This window comes from Dromaius novaehollandiae, chromosome 6, assembly GCF_036370855.1.
Source record: "Dromaius novaehollandiae isolate bDroNov1 chromosome 6, bDroNov1.hap1, whole genome shotgun sequence".
Taxonomy (NCBI): Eukaryota; Metazoa; Chordata; class Aves; order Casuariiformes; family Dromaiidae; genus Dromaius; species Dromaius novaehollandiae.
This window is the reverse complement of record NC_088103.1, coordinates 40,211,371-40,236,459: the sequence shown is the minus strand read 5'-3', so window position 1 is coordinate 40,236,459 and position 25,089 is coordinate 40,211,371. Positions and strand designations below refer to the sequence as shown.

At 36.0% G+C, this 25,089-nt stretch overlaps 1 protein-coding gene across 2 annotated transcripts in view; it reads right to left on the bottom strand.

Moving 5' to 3' along the window:
* The window catches only part of ATRNL1 (attractin like 1), a 567,608-nt gene that overhangs the window by 61,713 nt on the left and 480,806 nt on the right, over positions 1-25,089 (bottom strand). The gene's annotated exons all lie outside the window — the stretch shown is intronic.

Sequence of the window (25,089 nt, the reverse complement as noted above, 5' to 3'; positions counted from 1 at the left end):
CATACAATGACACCCAGTCAACTTTTGAGGCTTTTATTCCTATCTTTTGGAGACTCATTTTTATCTCTGTAAAACAATAATGTTCATCATCGTCATGGACAAAGTGAGCCATGGACATACACAGAGCAGTAAATAAATATATAAAAATAGAAAGATAGGCAATTCCTTTTATGTTTTTCTGAACAATAAGTCTGCCTTCTCTGTATCTGTCCTAAGCAAATGAACTCTTTCAGGCAGGTTCTCTCTCTCTCTCTCTCTCTCTCTCCCCCCCTCCCTACCCGGCCCCCCCCCCATTTTTTTTTTGCACACATAGACAACAGATGCAGTCTTACTCTATTTAAATAAACATAGAAACTTCCTGCAAATGTTGCCTGTTCACTTAGCATCTGACTTTGTCTCATATAAAACTAAGATAACAGTATTCTTGCTGGCAGTAGATATCTACTCTTACCATGCATTTCTCTTATTAGCTATATAGATCTTTTAAGTGGCAGTTGTGCCACTTATGGTTGCTGCCATAGTGTTCTCAAGACCCTAGGAGCTGCAAGAAAGCAAAGCAGCCTACAAAGCCATAGAATAGTGAGTTTCTAATATGAGAATTTACAGTGCTTCCCTGTTTTGTGCTAAGAGATAGGATTTTCACTTTTGAGAGCCAAGCACTGAAGCTATTTCTGAAAACACTAGGTCAAAATCAGCATTAGCATTTGTTTCTCTTTCTTGTTTGTAAATTTTTAGAATGTCTGTCATGTTCTGAGGCAAAATAAGTTTGACGTTTTGATTCAAAATTCAAAGCCATAAAACTTTCCATTTACATGCAAAATGCAAAGTATATATAAATGTCAACTGATTCAAATAAACTAAGAAAATGATAGTTTAGCCAAGTTAAAAATACACTGCAAAGTACTCAAAATAAAGCAAAGAAAATAAAGGCTCTTCTATCATGTAAAGCAATTATCAATTTCTTCTTTTCTATCTCCAAGTAACTGACATTTATTACTGCTCAGTGAAGATAAGGATACAGAGAATACTGCAAAAAAAAAAAAATTAAAAAATCAACTAGTAGATAAATACATTTATTTTTACTACATGGTTATATTTGAGATGCACTTTTGTAGATGCATTTGAGGCAACAGCATTAAAATAACTTGGGTGAAGAATATCGTTAATTTAAAATTGACCTGACATAGTGAATGACACTTTCTAGTCATTAAAACCTTGCCAAACAATGAAACAGAAAAACTACCCCCCCAAACCTTCAACTAATGACATTCACTTTTTAATCAGCATTTCTTATGTTGTTTGTTAAACAGAGTGCACTGGATCGGTAGCATTTAATATATTTCTTCTGTAATGCAAAGACCTAACGCTGCCCAATAACAACAGATAAAAGAGAACAGATTCTGAACTTCTGTGAGCTAGTGTGTATGTGCTGACGTCCATGGATCTGTGATCACCTGGCCAGTCAGTGCTGGATGACGTGATTCTGTATCAGAAGCAGTGTAGAAAGGGGGGTGGGGAGGACAGAAGAAGAACCATTTCAATATTAGCAATATTGATTGCACATGCAGAAAAGTAGTTCCTGGGGCTTACTGAAAAAAGAAATAGTATGAGAAGGTTTTTTCAACATTTCTTTGAGCTATACATGTTGAACGGCAATGTAAAAACAACATAAAAATAACAGTAATTTCTTCTGATCGTACTGTTTAGTATAGACAAGGGTCTTGATAGGTTTGCTCAGATTAGCAGGTACTCTGCACCCTAGGCTGTTTAAAGATAATCAGACAAGTGTAGGCATAGAGCAACATAACACCAGCACTGACAGCAGTCTGATGCAGACTTCTCTGCTTACTTCCCAGTGCATAGGACCTCAGTCAAAGTGGTGGCTGTGCTTATGGTCACAGGATGGAAGACACAGTACTACTACATGTGGGGAGATCAGGCCTTCTAGGGAGGCTCGTTGAAGGAAAAGGCCCCACACATTGCACTACCCTAACAGCTGGCAACTACTTCATCTGTCATACTAGGGAGAGAACTGGCCTACTCTGTCATCGCATGAATGTGATGCAGCTAGCAGACAGATCAGAGATCTGGGACATATGGAAAGAGAAAAAAAGCATGTGGAAGACAAGTGAAGTCATACCGTCAGCTAATGGTGGTATTGCTTACAGGATGAACCTCCCCTTCACTGGCTTGAACACAGCTAACAGCTATGATCGTGTCCCGGCTTTGTCAGGCACATGCAGGAGCCAGAGGAAGCCCACGTTCTCCCTCCTGGTCCTCCTGCCACACACATTAATCTCTCGCTATCACATGCTTTCATTCACTCCTACCTTTTGAACTTGCAGTTGTCAAAGTCTAGGGCTTCCCAACACTCCCATTCTTCTATCACGTTTCCCTCCCCTTAGACCAAAGTACATATTCCCTAACTCCAGCACCTCTCTCTGTTTCTCACCTTCCCAACCTTCCAGACAGGGATTCAGCTAAAGCTCATTGCACTTCAGCCCCATGCTTCCTACTTCACACTGCATCGGCCTTGCTCCTGCATCTTCAGTGCAAAATAGACTTTCCAGCTCTAGGCAAGTTCTTGCAACAGGAGCTGAGAATAGAGCAGACTGGGTAGTCTTAACTTCCAGTGAGGACAGTATGGTAAAGGACAGAGGTGGCTGTTTAGTGGTTTAGGTGCAGTCACTAATAAGATGCATAGATTTTACAAATAAATACATTTCCAGAGGGGATCATGGACTGCCTTTCACTATATTATTGAACAATAGGATCTGAATTCTTCTACAGCATTTGCAATTAAAAGAATTAGTATTAATGCAAGTAACAGAGCACTTAAGTCATATCCCCTGATCTATTTGTCACAAAGGCAAATAAAATAACATGCCATGACTCCTTTTTATTCAGAAAGGGAGGCAAAATGAAATCTTCATTTTAAAATGTAATTCAGAATACTATTTATGCAGACACACAACTGAAAGGAACAAATTTACCATTATGCCTTTTAATTTGATGAATAATTACTTGACTATAAATCAAAATGATGATATTTTCTATTGCAGTGTAATGTAAAACCTTTCATTAACAGGCCCTGTCCTTGTCTGTTTAAAGTTCATACTTTTCAAAACATAATTGGAGGAAATTATATTTTTGATAAATATTTTTTCAGAGGACCTCATCCAAAACTCTGCTACAGTTAGAATTTTCTATTTAAATGATTTTCTATTTAAAATGATGGCTTTTTATAGAACTGAACTGACTGAAAAAGCAGCAGCATTATGTTACGATATATCATTCAGATTCCCTAGTAAAAAAACACAGAAGCATAGAGCAAATGATGATAATTTAGATACCCTGAGGTTTGTCAGTTGTTTAAAGATAGATACATAACCATGAATCAAAGTTATTTCACAGTGAAATAACATGTTCTCTGAAATGTGCCATTTATCATGCATTTTCCACAGGTTTTTTGGAAGAGATAAGGCACATGTTTGTTTGCCCAAAGCACTTAGCTACCATGATTTACTTACTAGAATTGTCTTTTTTCCCCTTGTACAGAAAGAAGTGAATTACGTTTTGCCAAAACGCACAAATGACAATCACAGAGTTAATAAAACTTTATCAGTGAAACACAATAAACAAACTCTTATTAAACAACCTTCTGCTGTTATACCCCCTTGCTTGCACACACTATGACAGCAAGAGAGAAGTATGTCAGATAGGAAGGTGAAAGAGAAAGAGGAAGGAAACCAGAAAGGAATAAAAGGGTAAAACAGCAGATATCATCATTGGTAATAAAACAAAACAAAACAAAAAAAACACTCTATGGAAGTCGAAAGAAGAACTAAGAAGAGAGGTAGGCAATAAAACAGAGTAAAAGAAAAAAGTTTTATCCCCATTTTAAATGCAAATTCAGAGTCTCACTTATTCATTCACAAAAACAAGTACAAGTAGCCTTCCCATATCTTATTGGAGAAAAAGTTCTCTAGCTAAGAAAAGTTTCTTAAAGGGCTACAAAGGTAGCTGGATGGACTAAAGTCCAGTTGCCTGAATGAGTCTGAGGGGGACTAATGAGTTTGGGGAAGATTCTTCACTCATCTCTGGTCCTTTGCTATAACGGAGTACAAAAAAAATGAGTCTTGGCTGGATTTTTTTTCAGTACAAAGGACAAATGACTACCACCATTACAGGAAAATAAAAATATATTTTTAATACAGGCATAGATTTTCAAGTAACTTATCACAATATGCTTCATAATGAGAAGAGAGTAGCAAAACAGGTTTATATTTAGTTTAAATATTTTAAAAAAGCCTTGCATTCTGTTGGTTTATCAATTTAGGAATAACATAGATGAGCAATTTAGGTGCAACACAAATGAGTAGCTTTAGGAGTCCAGCCCAAGAAAAAGGAAGGAGCTACATTTGGCCATTCTTACCGAGCAGGATGGCAACAAAAATACTAGCACTAAAGAGGCAAGAAGAGTAGGAGAAAATAATGATGACAAAGATGATGTTCATTGATTGCTATATGAGTTTAGAACCTCTTGGGGGAAAATGCACTGAAACTTTATAATCTCTTCTTATCTGACTATCAGTGAAACTATTTCTTAATATTATGAATCCAGGGAGATGAAAAGTGTAAAGGTTTTGGATCAATCTGTATTCCAAGAAGAGGTATCTTACTGAAGTGCTATACAACTTCAGATTTTCAGTACTGAGTAAAATATAGGGTTTTTTTTTTTTTTTCCTCCTGTTTGGAATTCTATGTGCATCCAATTTTTAAAAGTGCATTATTATACCATAAGACAAATAGACTATGTAAGACTAAATGGCTCCAATCTCATGCCAAAAAAGCAATTAGAAAATTGAATTGAGGAATTAAGGATTAATGTGAGCATGTTACACCTGTCAGCAGTAATAAGTATTTTGACAAGAACAGAATAAAGTTTGACAGTGTGCACAAATACAGATCTGATATATAAATCAAGTATTAAAATGAAAACTATGCATTAATCACTTTAATGTTTCCTAACTAAAAACGGTTTTAGTACTACTTACAGTTATGAGAAGTCACTATAAACAAAACATCATCTCTTTTTTAAAAAACAGCTTGACTTGTTCTTTTTGTTTTAGTAATACATGATGCTGATTTAAACTTAGCTTTTAATCACATGATTAAAACTGAATAAAAATGGTGAATTCCAAATATACTAAGATTGACGGCTTGGCAAATTAGCAAACAAATCTGCTGGTTTGACGGGATTAATACTCAATATGCAAGTAGCCACTTCTGGGGAGTTCAGTGTGCAAGACTTGAGAGGAGAAAATAAAGTAAGAAATAAAAGGCTATCTGTGTTTTCTGAAGAGGTAAGGAATAAAGAAATGAAGGAATGGTAACATTCAGACCGTTATATTACAAGTATTCATAACTTCATTTTCTCTTAACTTCAGGTTCTCTTCTTGAATTGATGGGGTTTTTTTATTTTATTTATTTATTTATTTGTGATAACCAAATCTCAGATTCAAAATAGGACTTCAGTACCTAAATCAGATTTTGGCCTACTTTAGAGACTTTCGTACCTAATCAAAACCCTGTAAATGCCTTGGTTTCAATATTCAAATTTTCCCAACTGCTGAAGCTCTTCTCTACCCACCCAGACAAACCCTAATCTCTCACTTATGCCCGTTCAGATTCACTGACATTTCTTCAGCTCACTTGGATGCAGAGCCTGATTTGGTAGGTGTTTTCAAAACACGTTTACCAAATTAAGCTTTACAAAACTGTCATGGACACCTTTTAAAACTCAGCTGAAAGCAGAGGTAGCTCCATTCTTCATGGAAGAAGGATTCATCCCGGTTTTCCTATTCTGCTTTTACCAAGTGGCTTTTGGGTGTAAAAGGCTCAGTGCTACCTAAGAGAAGCTGGCACTTTTTCCTGCATGCTGAAACAAAAGCAATGCCTCAGCCAGAAACAAAGACTATAATCAGTAGTTCTGTTTTCTTAGACTATCAGTGTTATACTGCATTGCTATTCTAAATATTGGCTACATATTAACATTCATTAACATACTTTTCGGTATCAGCTTCCCACCCACCCAAAATCTTGACATTTTTTTTTTTTCTACAAGCTTATTCAATGAGTAATTTAAGTCTTAGTGAGACTGCAATGGAAAAAAAGCTTTCACCAAACACCATTTAGGTACCAGGAGGAATATACTTTAGGAAATATTGCAGAGTAAATAAGCCAGGTCAAAGTTTTGAACGTTATTCTGTCGCTGGCACAGGAAACACCGGTCCTCCATAGGACCCTAGGATTTTACTGAGATTATAAGCATCCACTAATGATTTTCTTTAATCCACCTCATAAAGTTTCTCTCTTAAGCCATTAGTGAATGGACCACTTTACTTCAGCCTAACCTCGAAGAATGGCACAGAGCCTGTCATCAACACTTTGCACCTCTACACTGCAGCTTCTTTTGGCTGAGGATTCCTCAGTGGTTTATAACTTTAATTAATTAGGCCCCACTAATCCATGCAAGGTATTTATCCACTTTCCCACAGCAGTAGAAGCTGGAGACCATGTTCTGGAGCATCTTAAAATTCTTCCACCTATCTTAAAAGTGACTAAAGGAGGCAACTGCCTTGCTTCTGCAACTGAGTCATCCAGCCAGTGCTGATTTATCCCTAGGGTTCTACCAACACTACCTTACCTTCAGGATACACCAGTTTTCTCTGAAAATTTCTATAGTATCCAATGGAGCTGAGGCCAACAGGATTATAGACATATAACGGCACCTAACAGAAATTACTCTAGTGCTTCTTATGAGTGCTTTTTCATAGTCAATGATCTTTCTAAAGCACTTTTGAACCATTCTTTTAGCAGAATATAACTCTCAGTTAATTTTCTTGTTTCAAAATATTTATGGAGCTCTTAAAACATATTGATAAATTATTTCCCATAAGGAAAACACTGTCATTACCAAGCTGTGATTTGGTGGCAGTGATCCAAACGCATCGTTATCCTTAAGTTTATCATCTTATCTCTATATCTCAACTATATCAATATCTAATGATATGCTGAATTCTTTTTTGCAACCTTTTCTGATTAGTATGTTGTTGTCAGTTATCAAAGGTTATGTACTGATGTTGAATTTATGTATTAATTTGAAAATGTTTATGCTTGGAAGAGCCATACTGCTATTACATGAACTATGTTTATTGCAACAAAGGTGGTTATATTGTCTCACTTCTTTGAGAGACTGCATTTTAAAAGGGCCTTAACATATCAAAAACTAATGCTGTGTAAGACAGCATTTCCTTAGCAAGAGAGTTATGAATTAGCACCCTGATTAAAACTGAATTAAGAAGTTTAAGCTATAAGAAACTCCTGCAGGTGCATTTATTCTCAATGGGGTTTCCAGAAAGAATCTCAAGTCAGGGTTTCTGCTCAGCCAGGCATCCTACTGCCTAGCAGTTGTGGTTTCTCTGAACTCAGGCACTGGTGTGAATCATCCTGCAATTTGCCTGACTTTCACAACTGGTTGTTTGAATAGGACACAAGACATTGAAGCTAAATCAAAATACTACGTAGCTGCAAGGAATCTGCATTTAATTTCTTTCTTTGTGTGTCCATGTATGCAGCTTCCTAGCTCTTCATAATGTTAAATAAACTTGGTTTTACTGTACTTTTACATCTTGTCCAGGAGTAAGGGTAATTTCAGGTTAGTCTGGAAAATACTGGGCATAACTCCCAGAGGATGGTGTGTGCAGTAGTTGTACTGGGCTACTGCCAGCGGTATTCCCAAGGGCCTCCAGAACATTCTCATATTAAGCTGTATCAGTCTGATTAAAGGCTGGCAACAGTGGTGTCCAGTCAGTGAAAAGAAATTTATCTTGGCAGCTGTTAGCTAGATCCTGTTGGGAAAAGCATCTGAGACCCTGTGTCTGTGACATACACCAAGCATCATGTATCCCCAGACATTTTCCTGTAAATTCTTCCCATTGCCATTTCAAATTCTGCAAGTCAAAGCAGTGCTGTGCAGTAAAGTGATGCTAATGGACGTTTGTTTCCCAGACGAGTATATCCATTGGATCTCCAAGGAACAGAAAAGAGAAATAAGTGGAGAATTTTCTTCTTCACGATTCAACCTGAAAGATTCCTGTCTATAAAAACTTAACATTTTAGTGCTGACAAATTACTGACTGTTATTACTGTCACTTGAACTAGCACTTAAGACCAACTGTCACTCCCATGTATTTATAGTAGGCTACTTTACCAATGAGCATCTGGTAGAAGAGGATGTGGTCCCTCCAAAGCCTCTACTGTCTTTTCTGGGTGGAAAAGATGAAGTACTAGGTGCAGTACAAATTCTGCTTTATCTTGCAGGCTAATGAGGGTGGCTATGCTGGAAGGCAACAGGGGAATGCTGCGCTAATGCGCAGCACAATTTACTTTTTTTGGGAGCAAAAGCAAATCGGATCAGCTACAGATTTCTGAAATGGTCATGAGGTAGCTCAGGGCAGATCATAAATTTCAATCTGTCTTTGCTACAGTAGACAGAAGTCAGAAGTTTTGACTAGTATGTGCCTTACATGAACACACAGATCTCACTCCTGAAGGTGTGCAGCATCCTAGAAGTAAAGTTTGACTACTATTTAGGAAATCTATGCCAGACTTGGGAGGAAGGCAAGTGTCCTGAAATTATTGGGATGGTTTTTCTTTTTCTGTATTTCCTGCAAAACTGGAAAGAAACTATAGCATACCACATCACCCAAAATACACTTTTCGATAGCCATGTCTTTTGTCACGCCTGCTCACATGCAGTATGCCTAGTGTATAGTAAATTAAAACATTTATACCTGGAATTGTAATAATAATAAAAAAGAGAACTAAATCAAGACACATTGTGAAAACTAACTGTCAGCAGACAGGATTAAAGTGCAAACTTGGCAATACTCTTAATGCAGAAAAAAAATGCTAATGGCACCAGAATAACAAATCACTCTGTCATGACAGCTTCCACAGACTACAGCCTCCTGAATGTAGGGAAGACACGAGCCAAACATCTGAAAGTATGACACAGCTTTTATCTGGACTGTCCTTGTCCAAGGACAGCTATAAAATGTGTATACCATAACCAAAAAAAATTCTAAAACAAATAATCCTGATATTTAAGATTCGTGAATCTACAGCAGTTTTCATACTAGTGACTATGTACGGTATGATATCGCAGGTCAGATCATAGCAGCTCCAGCAGCAGAAGGGAGGAACAGGAAGAGACTCCTCTGTCCCAGGGAAACAAGGAAAAAGTTTGTGATGGCAGCAAAAGGGAACTTCATTTTGCTGCATTATGTAGTAGCAGCAGAATAGGTTAAACTGACTAGCAATGTTGGCAGTAGTAGCTGCCAAAGAGGCGGAAAGGGAGCGGGTAGTCTGGCAGGATTGTGAAAACAGAAGCCAGACCTTTTTAGAGGTGTTGTAAGATGCGTCTCTGACCTTCCTCTCCTGAGAGCCTTCCTCACCTGCTCTGGCCCATTCACCAGTTTGAAAGCATAACTGGGTACAGTTTTGCACTTGAATCCTATGTATTCAAATCTTAAGCACATATGGGATAATCCTCAGCTGCCTAAAACAGCACAACATACACATAACACCTGAATTATAACAGAACTGATTTATACTAGCTGGACTATATCGTTAATTTCTTAACAGCTTCCTTGAAAAATCCTGCAAATAAACTCAAACTTAAGTATTATCAGTTAATGTTACTTTCCAAGATTGCTACCCATCAAAATTGTCAGCATTTACAGTGGTCATAAAAATAGTAGGAACTTCACTGAAAATGCACAAGAAATAAGACTTTCTCTTATAGAATCTAAGCCTACACATAATTAGACACATGAGAATTAGCGCTTGGTGAAGCTGTTTCATTAAAACAAATAAGATTACTTGCATGAATGAACTTATTCATGCACATTACTTGTGTTAGCTTAACATGGTAACTGATGGCTTTTTTATTTCAGGCATTTTTAATATAAAAATAGGAAAAATGCAAAGACTGTTTCTTTAAAATATTACAAAATCTGCATCATTTTTACTAAACCTGCAAAGGTCTACTGTATAAAGTATTTGCTGAACTTGGATTACTACATGGAAATATCAGGTACTTCGGGCTGATATCAAATTTGTGTCAGGTTCATTTATAATATCATTTATCTGTTGCATGAATACAGCCCATTAAGAAAGCTTGACACTTACTTTCTATTGTAAAAAGTAATATATTCCAAGCGTGCTTAGCCCCTGGATCATGGCTAACTGAAAATGAGTAGCTAGTGTGTGATAAACATTTCCAAAGTCCAGTTCTGCTTGCACTTCTGTTCCACTTGCATTTCATAGCAAGGGACTGCAATTATTTTACAGTTTTATTATTTTCTACAAGAAAGCAGTATACAGACACCGCCAATGAAAATAGTCACCATTCTTATTGCAGGAAAGTAGAGAAAAGCTTGTCATTCTGTTTCATGAAATGTCCTCCCCTTAAATTTTACATTGTAAAACCCCACAGTTGTCAGTGATGATGCTTAAAACATCTTTCTTCAAGTTACAGACCGTTTTCACTGCGAATTGACCATCTTTCTCAAAGATGAGATTTTTTCCTTGAAAATTCACAGATCTCTGAACTTTTCATTGTAGATTGCTTCAAATCCTTACATTCCATGAAGCTTTGTACTCACTCATATTTTTCATATCTATAACCAAATGGTTTATGTTCCCTTAGTTTTTTAAACAGAGTTTAATCCATTGCCAACAGTAAAACAAAGGAGTGCTTATCCTGTACTGCAGTCAACAGAACACATTCATTTTTTTATTATATAGGTCCTCTAATTTAGTTTAGAAATGACTATTATTAGACTATGGCCCAAGTCTTGCATTTCACACAACCATCTTTTTCTGATTCTTCTTCCCTTTTCTCTCCCTTTCTCAAAATCTTTCCCAGTCTTATAATGCACAACACTGTTCCTCTTTCCATGGAAATAAATGCCCTATATCAAACATCACTGGCTAATACAATAAGCAGAAGGAGCAGGATCTTATTTACCTAAATAAGGGTTGAGATTTGAGATCAGTCATCAAGCAGATGTAATTTCTGAAGTTGAAAGTATTCATAAGGTTTGCTACTATAGAAACCAAGCTTTGTAAAATATTCTAAACAAACACTCCTTTATTAGTTACCATTGTAACTATGGCACTCTGCATTACGCTGCATCCCACAATAAGTTATCAGCCGTGCATATTTTTTTTCTGCTTATTTGCTTTCAATAGTTAACTACAAGACAGGATTTCTATAGGTCTTAAAAGATAGTGTATCACAATACCAGTCATCCATAAAATGACACACACTGTACTCATTCAACACTTTAGCCTGCTTCATTTCCCCCCTCCTGTGGGCAGCCACTCAAATCAGTGCTTCCCTGTTCAGCAGTTGTGAAAAACAGTAACCCACTGCTAATTCCTGTGGTTAGACCAACAGCACAAAACCAGCAGTGGTTATTAAATGCCAGCCCCAGCCTCTTTAGCAATTAAACCATTCTTTATTCTTAGTAGACTTTGTGAAACATGTGCATCACTGAGAAAGCATCTTTCAATGGCCAGATGTATCATAACCAAGATTTTTCAGACTTGCCTCTTTATTCCTTAAATATACAAGGAAAAAAGGAAAAGATTTGAATCCTGGTTCCAGTGAAGTCAGTGGGACTCTTCACTTAGACCCTTCCTGTGCACCTGGGGTGAGGGCTGGAGCAGGGCCACAGCTGTCACTGCCAGGTGATGCAGATAGGTACCAGCCTGTGCCAGTGGGAAGGGCAGCTAAAGTCCCTTCAGCCCAATCCATGCTTGCTATTAAAACCACCTCTCTCTCCAGCTACAACTGAACAACCCCAATACAGATAACAGGACAAACTTCTACAAGAAGTTAAGCAGGTAAAAGAAGTTTTGTTATTATACCATGTGGAGAGGAAAACTGTATTTAAGGTCTGTAAATTAGAAGTAGTTTTCTTACAGAATGAATGCATCATACAGATATTTGGAAATATTCCTCCTCTGAGGTCTTTCTATCATCTCCTTTCACAGAGAAATCCTTAAAAAAGCTAAAACTACTAATATTTCATAATATGCAGATGTTCAAGACAGGTATGCTAGCAACTTATGATTACTATAATTAAAATTCCAAAGCTGTTTTCATTTTGAAGCTGTTGTCATATGTTCATAATCTTCTTTAATTTTCTATACTTTGTTTCTGTTCAAACAGGATAGTTTTGCTCAAGTCTTTCAGAAGCTGTTTTTGAGATGTGGGACAATTACCATTTTTTTCCTAACAGTACTTCAATCCAAGGCCTATAATTTAATTTAAAACTTGGCATTGATTCAGGCAACACTTACAATTCCTGTCTTTCATTATTATTTTAAAATATTTTTGTTTTACAAAGTGATACAGTCAAAGGACAATTAGATTTCCAGAAGAATATACAGAAGTACTGAAGTGCATGTGCTACTGGTATCTATTTTAACACACAGCACTGCTGGAGTGAGAAGAGTACCAAGCAAAAGAGCATAACTAAAATTTTTTAACCAGCTCCTTAGTTGTGGTGATTTCTGCAGTCTGCGCCAGCATGATGAAGAAAAAAAAAATCTATAAAACATTTTAAGCATGAAGAATGTGTGGCAAAGGAAACAGATCACAGATAAAGCAAGAGTACTTTAGGCATGTGTTATGAAGACAGAGATACAGCTTAGAAGTGATTGTGTGGGACTGAATACAAAGAATGCAACCAACAAATGGCAACTGTCCTGATGGACCAACAGCCCAGAGAGGAAAGAGACAAAGTTAAGTGCCGTAGTTAGAGAAAGCTGGAGGGTCAGAGAACATACATGCTATCTTTTAAGCAGCAGTTACCTATGCTCTGTGCTTAGAACACCTTAACTAATACTGTACATCAGTGAGGTAGTTTATGCTTTCTCCATGCAGGAAAAGTTATAGGCTGGGACTAATGTGACCAGCACACACCAGGTCCTCTAGATAGTGGAACTCAAGGGATTGCAATGAGCGACATATCTGACTACCTCCTACTCCCCAGCTTAAATGAGCAAGGTCCCATTTACAGCTAAATTGACTTGGAGCGGCATTCCAGATGTGCCTAGAGCAACTTAAACCCATACTCCCTTGACATGTAGCAACTTAGCCTTTTTATAGCTGTATTCCACAGAGAGGATGTGCAATATAGAAAAATGTATATGCATTTATACATTCACATGCTACACACAGGCATACATATGACAATTTCTAATTGTGCTATCAGACTTTTCTGGAATGTTACATTGAAGCAAAAATGTAAACATAGTAAAAATTACATCAAAGTCCTTAAAAGGGGAAGCCTCTTGAAAACATGTTCCCAACATAGTTACATAACAGTTCACTATTCATAACAGTTTCTCATAATTCCCCAAATGCCTATTGAAATGAGTTACACTAACAGGTTCTAGAATCATCAATATCTCTAAGGCTTTCACAGATATCTTTTTGTTCTTTTTGATCACAAAATGCCAGAATGTGTTCTACTCTCGTCGGTTCTTTTATCCTGATTCTTCTACTGTGACATCTTTGGATGACTTCCAGTTCTGATTGTTGTAAAGTCCTTGTTTTTGCAAAATAATTTAGTGTTGAAATTTGCAATTCCAAACACTATCTTTTTTTGGTCTGTTAGCACTTTTTGATCAAGTAATCTTTGCCCTTCACATTTCAATTGGTTTTGTCCTTATTCAAACTTCTATGAATTTACCATAAGTAATGTAAGTTTAAATGTAGGTGAATATTTTTCTTCATTGAAGAAATATTTATCTTTTTGTAACCTTGAGTTATGGGAAGTATCTGAATGCATACACAATGACAAACAGTTTCAGGGATTAACACTTCATCCATTTGATCTTTATATTATTGAGTTTTAGCTTTACGTGTTTTCATACATTTAAAAAATTGTTCATGGTCACATTAAATGCCTCTTTATATAGTTACAATTTTCCTCCAATTTGTCTGGTTTTGGTCGTTAGAGAGTTCCCTAATTTTCACTGAACCACTGAGCAAGCTGATGTTAATTGGATATATCATTTTATGTTTTCTGGTAAGAGCTTCTTATTAATGACTGCTCTTGTAGATGATATAGATGTTAATCAATTTGCATCTGCCTGTTTAAAAGATACAGTTAGGTCCCTAATTAACCATCTGTAAACAAACCATTGTTCAGTAAGATGGTTCAGCCCTTTATTGTGAGCTAGCAAAGGCCTTATTCTCCCATGCTATCCTGCTGTAAATATTTGACTTCTTTCAATATACAAAAAAATAAAAATAAAATAAAATAAAAATAAAAGGGGGGGGCAAGTGACTCACAGTCTAGAGTGTGGATCATTGGATTCACTCTAATTGAGTCAATGACATTATGAGAAAACATCAAAGATTGCAGGTGTCTGGTGCTTTAGCAATACTAAGAGTTGTCATGCATTCCATAGCTATAATAAGTGAAGCTAATCAAGATAATACATTCCTATGATGAAAGTAATAGAAAGACAGTATTTGAAAATAAAATTACTTCTTCAGATAATTTTTTTTTTCCCCCCCAAAGGAAAGGCACTTTATTGTCAGTCTTTGCAAAGACCCTGGTCCTCCAGAACACCAGTGCTCACCCACTAGAAAGTTCTTTCTTTCTTTTTGAAGCTCTCCTGGAGCTTTCAAACACTAACTCTACCATTTATTTTCCTTTAATATTGCTTCAAAAACCCCCCATTTCCTAACTCTATACTGCGGTATATTCTATAATCTGCAATCACCACTGGAGTTTCTGAAAAGCTTCAAGCAGGGTAACTAACTTCCCTAATAAGTCTTTTCCCTTACTGTCTCCTGGGGAGCATGTTCATTTGAGCGTCTTAGTGCAGGATAGATTTTTTTTTATCATAACATTCACGGCACTATATATTTACACTGTATATTTATATATACCTCCCATTCCCAGTATGCTGTTCTACTGAACACTTATGGCCCATTTGCCTCTTGCTCACAAGACCTTGTGTTGAGCACAGTCTCTAGCTCATCTTAAAGCTGCTCATGCCTGTGCCAAGAGACATAGTCTAACTTACTATCTGCACTGAAGAACAACTTCTGGCACGAAAGGAAACCATCTTCTCTGCTCCCAGAAGCAGATGACTTACTGACATAATATGTATTATTCATTTTTACTGCACAGGAGCAGATCAAAGGTGCCACTTAATCACATGGGAGGGATTAAAGCCACTCTGAAGTACGTCTAGTTCTATTGTCATATCTATTTCTTATCCTTCCCCATTCTGTTCAGTATTTGAATATAACTACGTACAGAATGTAACTATTAAAAATTACAGACATTATCTCCATTTCTGTTAACTCACAACAAAGAATGTCTTGTGTGATCACCATGAATACTGGACCATTTGCACATGTGGAACTGACTGCTTTTACATAGCTTGTCATGTGAGCTGAAAACATGACAGAATCCATGTAACTTGGCAGATACAACTTTAAAGGCAGATAGTCACATTTTAATTTATTATCTTTCAGTAATAATATTTTATGCTTTTCACCAATATTTCAGTACAGAATCATTTTGACTCTTACATTTGAAACAGCTTCATTTTATCTTTAATTTTGCAATTGTTAAAACTAGTTTCTGGATGGTACTTGTATGTAATTAGATCCATGCTATGTAGTCATTAGGAGTTGAGAAGGATCATTAGGAGTTAAGAAGGAAGTAAAGAAATAAAATTAACCTTTTAATCACCAAAGTTTGAGAAACAGCTAAAAAGGGGGAAAGCAGAACCAAAAATAAGAGAGCTACACTTAGGACTTGCATCTTCCTTATCCTACACTTCCACTTTTCTCTGATTTAGGGATCTTTCAGAACACAGCTTTGCTACAGCACATCCATCTTCCATTGATTGTAACAGATTGCATAACATGAGGTATTTTCTCTGCAAATTTCCAGTTTCTGAAAGAACAAAAACTTATCAAATCATTTAAAAACTTGTCAGAATTCTTAAATATGCCACATACCTGTGTTTTTCCTTTCAATTAACATGTACACACAAATGACTACATTAAAGAAATGTTCTCCTGTTTTCCTCTATCCTACGCATGCCATTATGATACCTGCTGTGATATATATAATTCACTGCATACCTCTGTTCATCTGTTCTGTACTTAAAAGAAAATTCATTCTTCTGGAGGCCTAGTCTAACTTTTAAAATATGCAAATAGATTTCAAATAGTTGTCATAATTTCTAACTCAAAATGCCAGGATACTTTTCTGTTATTAAGATTTAGAATTCATCTAAAAACTATTGATATATGTGAGAATTTTGAGGCCTGCTATCTTATGATCCTAAGGGCTAGAAATTAAATGTTTGGACCACCTAAACTGGGAGATTCACAGCTTTCCACCGATATAAACAGCACTTGTTTCAGGACTCGAAATTTACACTGATACAGGTAAGAAATTTGACTCTATATAAGAATGAGAACCAATCCCATACTACAGTTTTTAAACACTTCTATTTTTTTTCTCCTATGAAACATGTGGCATATGCATGATGTATGCCAGCGTGATGTACAGAGTTTTTATTGAAACTTGTTTGGTGTGATCTATAAAACTCATATATTGCTCACTTATGAGTAACGCAGTCCTCCCAAACTCTTATTCACACACACATATAAAAGATGAAAACATTCAATGAATAACACTTTAGGAAAGCCATATTATTCTTGAATGTCAGAGCTTATGCAAGTCATGCTGAACAAGGCATAACACTAATTGACATAACAATTACACAGTCTAATTCCATTATGTATTTTAGAAAAAGAAGCAATTGAGAGAAGATATGTGAAATATTTCCTCCCTACTATTTTTTCTATACTTCTGATCTAAACCCAATGCCTTAGCTTTCATCGATTCAGCAGCATAATGCTCAAAAATAGAAAACTGGATTTTTTTCCACATGTGTAAGTATGAAAAGAACTATATGTATGTATACATATGCATGAAACTCAGACAGCAGTTTGTATACCAAAGCAGCACTACATGTAATTCTGGAAGACAGTTATAAAATTTACATGTAAATATTATATATACAGGACTTGTGTACGTACCTTTTCTAGCTGAAAAAACAGTTCTAATGATTTGTTGTAGTTGAAAAAAAATCCGTTAAACCATCTGACTGTATTGATTCCTCTGTTCCTGTAAAATTTTCTGAGTTTGTTACTTCATTTAGCAGGGACTGCTATTACCATTTGATATGCACTTAATAAAGAAGGGTTTTTTCTATAGCACAAATTCCTAGTTGCTATTCTTTTTGATGGCATCAAGGTGCCTCATTTTCCATAATGTACAGAAGCCAGATGCTATCAAGCCTTCACCAACAATGTCTCCGCTAGATGTAGCGATAAGGGACAGAATTTTTAAATGCTCAGTTTTTTTGAATTTTGAAGGATACAAGCTAAAAACTTATACAAAAATATTTTTTATAGTTGGTCACAGCAGTTTTTCCAAAAAAATCCAAATAGCTCAAATATTCCAAAGCTGTATTAGGCTTTCTCAAAAAACCTAATATTTTCTTATTTTAATGAAATGTATTTTATGTATAGGAGTATAATGATATATTCAATAGGTAAATATTTGTTATTCAACATTCAAGAATAAATCAAACACTGTTCTTTCATTAAAGAAGTGTTTTCATTATATTTAAATACCAAATAAATATTGATTAATGTTGCTTCACAAGTCTCTAAACCACCTCTAGATCTGTAAGCTTCTTTATAGGATACAGTTTGTAAATCTTTAGGATAAACATTTTAAAATATTCATAATCAATACTAAAATCAAAGAGGTGGCAGCTAGGTCATTTTAAAAAATCCATGCAATTCATATCTGGCCAGCATGGTCAGGTCTGAGACTGAAAAAACAGAGTGAACTTATGCAGCTAATTACAGCTTAATTCCAGCTTCCCAGATTGAAACAAATAATTGAACTGTCTGTTACACTGAACCTAAGATCACTCAGCCACTTGATATTGTACCAGCATGATAGTCTGTAATAAAATGGTGCCTTGCCCTCATTTATTTAGTATGATCTGCACCTCATTTTGGTCAGAAATCAAGAAAACAACTTTTTATCTTTAATTTTATGAAAAGGATATTCTCAGCTCTGAGTCAACTCAAAAAAAAGAATAATTGGATTTCAGAAGCTGTGTTTTTCAGGAAACATGTTTTTTCATGGGAATGCAAAAGAATATGAATGTCTGATTAAAGTCAGTTTAACAGAAAAGTATCCAGATGATAAAACCAAATTAAACTCCATATTAGCAAAGCTGTTGCCTAAAAAAAAGGAGCTAAAGGGTTTAGTCAGTGTAGTGTATATTTAAATTGTTTCAACATATTTTCTATTCTATAAACCTCAGAAAACACCTCAGGGCTCTGCTTGTAAATATTTTACCTGATTTTTTGATTAGCAGTATGTCACTGATTATGAATAAGCCCATGGTGAGGTGCTTGACTGGTTTGAGACCTGCTTTTCACACTGTTCTGGTGCATGCTTAAGAAAGAACTGAAGATATGAAAGTGCACGGCAGTATTCTTGTAGCTATGTCTGGTTTAATATTTCAAAATGTTGAAAGCCAACTCTCCCTTTGCATATAGAATACCTGCCTCTACATCCAATCTCATTATGGTATATATTGCAGTAGAAATCATACAACTTTACTTCCAATCAGTTAATTTTCATGTGCAAGCAGATGATCACAAGTATGTGGTGTGCCAAGTGAAATAGAAATTACAAAATACTTTCTGTCAAAAAATGACTTTTGTCTTGATGATGGAGTGAGAGAAAGGAGGATAGAGGCAAGGACAAATGATTAAACTACTGCTTCTACCCAGAATCTGAAAAATAAGGATAAAAAGCCCTGCTCTGTTCAAACACAGGGACTTGAACACGCATCTCCCAAAGCCCCAGTGAGTGCCACACCATACAATGCTCAACCATTAAATGCCAGTGAATATTTAATTAGTTAATCACAAGTGGGATAGAGCATATGTAAGATACTGCTTTAAGGCACGGTAATAGAGGCACTTACCTAGGCGATGGGAGACTGCTACTACAGGGATGAGATTTACAGCAGTTCCCTGATGCCTAAAATAAGACCTCATCAGAATTTAGACACGTAATTTCAGCAACAGCATCTCCTTACATATGTTCCCATGTTGCTTTATCTTGGAAGGTCCATCAGTTCACTGAGCATCTCCTATTTTGGCCAGAAAGCATCTGATCACTTAAGCTGTCCACATGCACAGGGAAGAGGTCCTATATACCTATATTTAGCTGAAATCTGCAGTCTAGTAGGAGGGGCATCTCAGCTCTATCTAAACCCCATATGGGCCTGATTTTAACATGAGGTCACATAGATTTTTAACAAAACTGATGCATTATGCCTTTCGCATAACAACCTTGGAGTTAAAGTACTCATCCAGGATGTGTGAATCCTGGATCCAGTTTCCCATAAGCCTTGGGCAGTCCTGAGAATTGGCAAGGTTGTGTTTGAGACTGCTTTCCCACAGGGGTACAGAACAGTGCTCACTGTTGAAGCTCCTTCACAGAGGAAGCCTGGCTTTGTAATCTAGTGGCAGGGCAGATGGACAGTGTAAATCAAGTCTGCTTGCACAATTTAGATTAGACAGTAAATAGGAGTAAAAATGGGATTCCCTCTTCTATCTGAATGCTTAAACACTGGGATACGAATCAGCCTTTTTCCTGTCTTTTTTTTGAATGCTTACATTATCACAGTCATTTAAGGGCCCGGCTTCAACCTCTAATTTTTAAATGAAATTATGACTTTTAATGACTTAAATAAAGTCATTTTTCCTGCCAGCTGTTACTGGTAGTCAGTTTTTGACCTATCATTCAGATAGAGGTAGATACAGGTGCATATCGAACCTGCAAACTACCAGCCAATAGAACATTTGACCTAAAATAATTAGAGAGGGGTACTGTTCCACTAGTCCTGATTATACGCAGACCATAGAAATCAAAGGATGGATATAAAAAAAATACAGTTAGCAATGGGGGACTGGCCAAAGTTAAATCTAAATTGACACTTTTATTATATTGCATCCCTGACAAAAAAAGGATGAAGCTGAAAGGATCAAGCATCGCTGTTCATTTCAATAACTATGTTCAGCATGAATTTAAGATAATCCTTTCATACCATTTACAAGTATATGTTAGCTATTATAACATCATTTGTTTCAGTCGCTCATTACTAATACTTAAATGCAAAGTAATAGTTCAACAACTCCATTGACAGTGTGATAAATTACAAGGAACCAAATGAGTAAAAGGTACTATGCTTGCCATCACACAACTAAGGAGATTGTAAAAATAACAGAAATCTTTAATTAACTCAGGAAATTAAAAGGTGACTTTAATAAAGTAGCTTAATAACAAGTTGCACTCAGATGAACTCACTAGCACATGTTAATCAAGCACAAGAAATAATTTCAGATACACAAATGACTAGATGCTTATGCACAGCCAAAATTAAACAAAAGACAAATATGTTTTAAACTGGTACCCACATAAATGATGAATCTATGACATTAAAGACTATAAATACAGGCATTGGCTATAGGTTTCTAATAATAAAAGAAATGGAAGCAGCGCTGATTTCTTAATTAATGCTTGTTATTTAACAGGTAAGCTACACTGAGACTCATTCTGCAACATGTGCAGAATATCAAAGATACTATACATTTGGAGTCCACAGCTTGGTATTTATACAGGGAAAATATATTATTTAGGTGTTTTAGGGTTCCCCCCCCACACACACGGAGAGTATATTGAGCACTAGCATTTCATTAATTATTGCAGTAAATGTTAGACAGTCAAGATCCTCTTGAGTTTTCCTTCTGACGGCTGCCTAACCATAATTCCTTTGGTTTCAACAATCATAATATATTTACTGAATGTTCAGTATAAACTGAGAAACTAAGTAACACTTGTGGAAAACTCACTGTATACATTCTAGAGCTGTTTTTTCCAGAAACAGCAGTACAGTCATTTCCTATTCAAATATACCTAAAATACCAATACCAGCCATAAACGTAGGTAGAAAATTAAAAACTTTCATAACTTAGTGTATTTGAGGTGTTCAGACACAATACATAGCCACTTCTGTGGTGATCTTCCTAATTGATAATGATTGAAATCAAGCCATTTCAATTAAAACAAGAAAAATCCCTTCACTGGATTGCTTGACCTAACTACAAAAACTCCCAATGAATAAGTGATAACCTCCAGAATACAGAGCATTTAAACGACAGATTCAGAATATAACCATCATAGCTTAAACACGTAAACTACAACCATATGATTCATCAAATAACATTAAATATTAGTATCTTCCTTCTCTCCTTTTTGTCCACGTACAATATGTTTACTAAGGTTTATTCTCTCTAGTTTTAATACAAGTGATGTATTATTTAATACAAGTGATGTAAATACACATGAGTGTGTATTTTCTGAAGTCTTTAACATGACTATAAAGTTAAAAAAAAAGTAGAGATGAGTAAATACATTTATTAGCCATTTTAAGAAAATTAAGTTTGGTGGCCTAGTTTAAAGTGTGCATGATAAAGACTATCAGTTCTTAAGAGAATAATTCTTTATGCAATACTAAGCCAAATTCCTTCTTAAAACTTAAAAAGGGAGCTCCTTTCCCATGGCAGTCAACAACTCTGTCCTTGCATTTCAGTGTCAGAAATAAACCACGACAGACTTCAGCAATTTACACTGCTATATTAGATTTTTCATTTCCAAACAAAGGTAACTTTTCAAAATCTAGCCCAAAACTTATGCATTCCAGGTGCTGCTTTCAGTGACAACATTCAATGGAGGTAAAAGATTACACTGAAATGAGTGAATTATATTTGAAATATGGCTCAATATCTTATGCAAATGGCTTTCACAGGGATAAACTATTAGATGGAATTTAGCATTAGAATGCTATTTTAATGACTATTTAGAAGGGAACTCTTGGCTTTCCTAATCTCACATTGTATTTAGCTTGAAAAATTCTTCTGTTTTTGTTCTTCCTACAAAATGTGTTGCATGAATTACGGAATTAAACTTACTCATTTTATAAACCATATTTGTTAAGTCATTCAAATGAATTTGGCAATGTACAGTGGTACCACATTTATTCTCAGCAGCCATACCACAACCCCCACCCCCCAGTTTATTCATTTCCTAAAGGAAATTGTAAGTTAATAGAAAAAGCAGCACTGGAACTGCCTCACATCCTATAGTTATTAATTAAGCAAAGCCTGGTTCAGTAACTCTGGATACTAAAAATACAGAGTTAAACAAAGCCCAGTGCTTCTTCAAATGAGGTTTCAACTTCAATAGTCATTCTACAAAATTTATGCATTAAAATCTATATTCTTCCAAGAATTTTGTCACAAAAATTTCTGAGTAAAAGAAACAAAACAAAAAAAACACCTCCTGACCATTCCTTGCAAAGGACTTGCGTATGAAATATACAGTTCAATACAGAAGCATCAAAATAAAATAGGCTACTGTCTTGTAGAAGCTGCTAGCTACGTCATTCTTCTTTATTCCTATATGCAGATTATTACCCTGCAATTAATAAAACAAGAATGCACACTAGCTACCTCATTCATAACATATAATAGTTAATAAAGCTTAAAATGCACTAATATGAGAAACTTTTAAATGTCCTCAATATCTGTAAATCGTACAGGATAATTTATAGTTGCATTTGGCATAGAATGTTAAGTGTGTAGGCAGCATGCTGGAAAAATGCACATAATCTCAGGTTATAACAAGTCCATTCCTTTATACTGAACATTTTCTTAAAAGTGGGCGGGTTATCATTAAAGTGATTTTTGGAATCCAGGGCAATGAAAGGATCAACAAATATGTCAAACGTCTTGTAAATTCTGAATGGAATTAAATATATAAAATACTTATTGTAAATTCAAAAGTTGGAAACAACTGATGTTATAAATGAAAGAAAAAGTAGGGAATATTGGTGAGTTTCCTCTGTGAACATGTATGTTACAAAGAGTACTTTAAAGCAAATTGGCATGTACCCTGCATATAAATCAAGACACCCCTCCAACTCCTTCAGACAACTTAATGCCTCTAGCTGAAAAGCAATGAGAAGAAAAAAAAGAATTCTGCCTGCTACCTTGGATTTTATGAAAGATTAAAAAGAAACTGCTTATTACAGGTGGATTAGCTTTTGCTTTTGATTAGTAAATGTTTAGTTAGTTTTGCTATCATGTCTGCTTTCTATATGCTAAAAAAAATATTAGGTCATAGCAAGCATCACTTAACTGTTAACAAACACACCAAACCTATCTGCAGAGAATGAACTGTGCCTCAGCATTACAGCCTGCACCTTGAAAAGGAAAAGAAGTGGTTACAGAGAAGGGCGAAAATTCCTCATGTTCCTCCTAGGGACAAAGAGGCACAAAATTACTGGCAAGCAAGTTTAACGCAGATGCAAGGCAACCCCCCTGAAGTTTACCCCTGCAGTCACAGAAGCTGCCTGGGCAGCGCTAACACTCCTCCTGTTCAAAAAGAGTTGCCAGCTTGTGCTCCTCATCTTCAGCGAGAGGTTTTTTTTTTTATGAAGTAAGCAGAATTCTGTCTCCAGCCTTGTCTCTAGCTATTAGCACCTCCATCTGCCAACTTCTGTAATAACAAAGCATCTGAGCTTTGGCAGGCTAGCTCCCACAGAAACAGAGCTGCTGCTGCTGCCAACATTATGGGCAATAACACATATAGGATTGAAATAATGACACCAGATCAGAGTTTAAAGTAAGGAGGAGGAAAAAAAAAAAAAAAAGAAAAAGAAAGAAAAGATCGTTCATCATGATCACATGATGGCCAGCATTACTATTTACTTAAGAATTTCCTTAAATTAAAAAAATATATAAGCCATTAAATACAAAACTGAAGCAACAAGAAGTATTGTATTCTTAGCAAGTTTTCTACAACACGTAATTCATGTTTGTTTATAAAAAGCAATGAGTAATCAACAACTGCTAATCAGTTTTGCTGCTTTTTTTTTTTTTTAATGTTTTGGGGGTTCTAGCCCCTCTTTCTTCCTTTCCCTCAAACAGATGCAAGAAATGTAGTCTATGAGCAAATCTTTGCATTATTTATATGGTCACCTGTGGTAACAGTGCACAGCAATTACAAGGCCTTTTTGTTTGCTTTCTTTTATAGAAGAGATCTTACAGTGAGCAGAGGATATACGGAATACCTAAAATGGTACAGAAGTAAGGCCATTAGCCCAAATTAATTTCATTTTTTTTGTTCTTCATAGACACCTTTGCTTTACTGTACCTGAGCTCCTGAGGGAGTTCTCTTCTCCCTTACCAAATGCGTTCAGTTCCTAAGATCCTTAGGATACTGCTGAAAACCTTTTTAACAAAAAGTGCTGAAATTCTAGCATTAAAGCTAGTCAGCAGTGCATTCTGTGGCACACCATGTGTGCTGATGGCACTGAACTGTAAAGATTACTGCAAATGGTTTCATACAAAAGCGTAGACCTAAGCTATTAGTTTTAGTATTAGAGCAGAGCACCCTATACACCACTCCCTTTAATATTCCACACACACTAACTACTCAGTCCTTGGGCTGGGGATACATGTTGTCTTCTCATCTCAGCATCACAGCACAATGTCCCTCTGGTTTTCACAGCACAAACTACTTGCATAGTCCCCCTGAGCAAGATAGCTAAAGTGATCCAGCCTAAGAACAAATCAGAAAAACAAAAGGGGCTCAAGGCTTTTCAGAGCAGGATAACTTACCTGATCCAGTTAGCTGGGTGGCTGTTGCTCAGGCAGTTTGGGGGGATACAAGCAGAAGTGCACAAATAAAGGGGTAGAAGGGGTAGGGCCTGATGCAGAGGGCTGACAATACTATAATCCAG